Below are 4,127 nucleotides of genomic sequence, written 5' to 3' on the forward strand. Positions count from 1 at the left end.
AAGAAGAAAGGGTAAAAAACGACTCAAAAAACGAACTAGGTATACCAAAACCCACTCAAAGGTTAACAACTTCTGTTTTCGTTCAGACATCATATAGGTATAATACCTATATAGTATATACGAGAGTTCTATTTCGTTCGTTTGGTACCTCTTGCTACCCACATACATTAAGTAGGTAGGTACAGTCTCTTGTAAAAGTAATGTCCCTCGGATAGGTACCTACCACTGTAGCATAGGCAACCAACATCCCAGTCGCCTAGTCCAAGTTGGATTTGCGGGTGTGCGAGGTAGCTATCTATAGTAATGCGATTCATTTTCAGCAGATATTCCCATTTAGCCAAACTAAATACTAGTTAGTAGAATAAAAGTGAATGCCATCGATTTATTAGCTCAAAGGATCTGCGCTGCACATCCTTGGTTTGGTGCAGTAAACATTTTTACATTTCTTACAATTGGTTTGGTGCGTTTTAAATTTGCAAATAGTTTAGCTAGAGACTATTAAGACAAAATAATGGCCTTTCACTTTTTAATTTTTTGAGTAGGTTTTCTTCTAACGAAATAAAGGTGATATTCTTGTCCTTTAATGACATTGAAATTCCAGTGTCATTAATAATTACTTGCGAGTAGGTCTCCTCATGAAATGCGATTAATGCCCTACAAGTGCACTGTGCAACAATACCTTTCTTTTGTAACTAGCATCAGAAATTAAATGATATGCATTTGTGATACTTGGTCGTGGTTGATTTAATATCGAATTTAGTTTAGGAGAGCTTTTACGTTGCATATTTCTGAGTAGGTAGGCATTTATAAGGATATTTAGTCCAGGTTATAGGTATAATATTTTTTGACAAAAAAATTAGTTACCAGTTAAACCGGCTTTTTCATGCAGGTGAAATGATTAGAAATTAGGGAAAAATAATTAAAACAGCTGAATTTTTCCGCGGGTGCCATCCCGGGGTTTGAAAGGAATGGGAGGTGGTAGTTACAAAAGGAACGGCATTGTTGCGCTTCCAGTGCAGATAATCGCATTCCATTAGGAGGCCCGAGTAATTAATAATGAGACTTCAATTTCAATGTCAGTATAAAACGACAAAATCATCACATTTATTTTGTTAGAAGAAAATCTACTCGAAAAAATTAAAAGTAAATGTCATTATTTTAGCTAAACTATTTCCAAATTTAAAACGAACCAAACCAATTGAAATGTAAAAATTTCTATTGTATTAAACCAAGGATAGGTTAAAGCAGCGCAGATCTTTTGAGCTAATAAATCCATGCCATTCATTTTCATTCTACTAACTTATTTTTAGTTTGGCAAAGTGGGAATACCTGCTGAAAACGAACCGCATTAGATACCTACCTACCTCCCACACCCGCAAATCCAACTTGGACTAGTCGGTTGGGATGTTGGTTGCCTATGCTACAGTGGTAGGTATCCGAGGGACATTACTTTTACAAGAGACTGTACCTCTATACCAATTTTCAGCTTTCTTTCAATTACTTCCGCTATTCGTGAAAATTCGATCTAATTTGACTGTACTATATATCATACGTCTGTTGAGCGGTTAGTTCTCTTTTTATGTAATTTTTTTAAATTTTAACAGCACAACAAACAAAATTGATTAATAAACATCTGCAATCAATTCTAATAATAGTGGAGAGACAAAATAATAGAGCGCTAGCATATTGACAGACGTTTTTCGTTGTGTATTCGCTTCGTGGCATATATTATGTAATTTTTCAAAAATTGCTAAAAAAATTTTGATTGGCAAGTCAATATTATAATAATTAAATGTAGCAGCAGAAGAAAAATTCAAAGTCATCGCCGAAAAAATCGGTTGCCAAAATATCGAAATTAAACGTGTAAATGAAGTTTCCTTAACCCACACAAACTTTTTGCTCATTAAATTAAAACACGAAGAAGACAAACCTATCGTTTTAAAAAAAGGTCGCGAATGGTACCGTTCATTGTCGGTTAATGAAAGAAAATTAAACAACATTAATAGACTGTATTTTAATGAAAATTTAACCCCCGAAAACCGAGTAATTTACCGTGAAACGCGTAAAAGGGCTATTATACTTAAATACAAGTTTGTTTGGGTAAAAAATGGAAAAATTTTTGCAAGGAAGGACGAATCTGACAAGCCTGTGTTGATAAAATGTTTAGCGGATGTCAACAAATGTTTAATCTAAAGACGACCTATGCGTACTTTTATGTTGATTACCTACAATGAACTTTCTCGATAAATCAGTCATTATCAAGCCTTTGTAACCTATCACAGATAAATTACGTTTCATTTTTTAATAGATTTTATTTTACTTTACGTCATTTAAAAATTATACAATAGATATTGTCCAATCAATGCCTTTTCAAATTGCATATTAATTATAATTTATGATATAAAACCAATAAAAATTGAATTGTACCAGTTCTGAACGTTTGTAAATAATTATTTGTATGTTATATCCATTAAGAGGTGCTAGTTGGCAATTTAATTATTTTATGCAAAATTATGATGTACCTAATTATAATTACAATTTCGAAATATAGTTCTGTTTTCAGTTCATCTCAAGAGCCACAAGAAATAAAGTCAAGAAAGAAGAATAATTTTAAATAATGTAAATGTAAATTTTGGAACCGGCTGATAAGTCTCAGACTTAGCTGGACCACAAGTTGTATATTTTTTGTAAATAAACCATTCATTCATTCATTAATGAAATGTATTAATGGCATACGATTATTAATACTTTTTTTGTTATGTTGTTAAAATTAAAAAAACTTACATAAAAAGAGAATTAACCGCTAAACAGACGTATGATATACGTTTGCACGCTAGTTCTAACCTCTGTAAAGAGAAAATTGCGGTGATCGTCATTCTGATTTGAGCTAAAACAGAATGCCACATTGATACTAAAACGGGATTGTGTGTGTACCCTCAGTTTACTTCTATTTCTAAGTTAATATGCTCATTTATTAATTTGGTCACGAGACTTATTCACTGCACTGCTCTAAAAGTGCGTTCGTAACGTTTCCCACAGCACAGTAATGCTATTGGCGCAAACACATATTATTAGTTATTACCACTGCACTGATTGTATAATGGTCCATCGAGCAGTTTGGGGTATAATCAAATTTACCTATAAAGCACTAAGGGAAAATCGCCATCTGCCAACGTTTGACTGTAATTGGAACTACTATTAGCACTAGAAGGTGTGTAACAATGTGAAAAAACCATTTAAGAGCATCGGACACAAGGGCTATTGACGTAGCCATTAGCTCGTCGCTGTTATTTAAGTAACCAAATATTATACCCTCTTAATTGTTATTCTTATTTTTTAGTTACATATGCATTATTTAAGTAAACTTGTTCACACGTCTTGTTCATAACAGTTCGAATTAGACAATAAAAGTACGGGAGAGTATATTTCTATGCTCGTCCAGCTGCTGTAGTTGGTCGGAAAGTTAGTGTGCGATTGTGTGGGATAAAAGACGTAGATCTTCTTTATACAAGTAGATAAACCAATTATTTTTGTGCGACATTTCCATATCCGTTCTGCACTTGAAATGCGTTTAAAGCTGAGATTTCCGCTGTATCGTATCATCACTGTAGGCAGAGACGTACGCATTTAGTAACTTATTTCCTCGTCCTTAAAACGTGTCCTAAAACAAATATTTGAAAATTCCGTTAAGGCACTTGTGGTATACTAAAGGAGGCACGAAACGCTCTTATTCGGCACGTATTGCATATGGAATGGGGCGGGGAAGTGTGATTAGTAAAAAATATTGGCCCGAAGTAAGTAACGAATGAGAAACGCCCCCCTCCTATACACAATGGCAATTTAAATCAATAAAACCCATTTTACCAATCGCACATGAAAATTAATTGAATTTTTCTATTAAAAAATAAGCACGCCACTGGTAACAGCATTCTATTTATATAAGGGTTACCGATGGTGTTGAGACTTTATTGAATCACGGGTATAAAATTGGAAATGATATCTTGGCCACGGATGTCAGTCGCACACCAGACACTCTTTCACAACTTGTTCAGACTCAAGAAAACTTAATTGAATTACTATTAGTATTCTCTTTTCAGGCAGTCTCGCAGATACCACTCTAGATTTTT

This window comes from Photinus pyralis, unplaced genomic scaffold (genome assembly GCF_008802855.1).
Source record: "Photinus pyralis isolate 1611_PpyrPB1 unplaced genomic scaffold, Ppyr1.3 Ppyr1.4_LG1, whole genome shotgun sequence".
Taxonomy (NCBI): Eukaryota; Metazoa; Arthropoda; class Insecta; order Coleoptera; family Lampyridae; genus Photinus; species Photinus pyralis.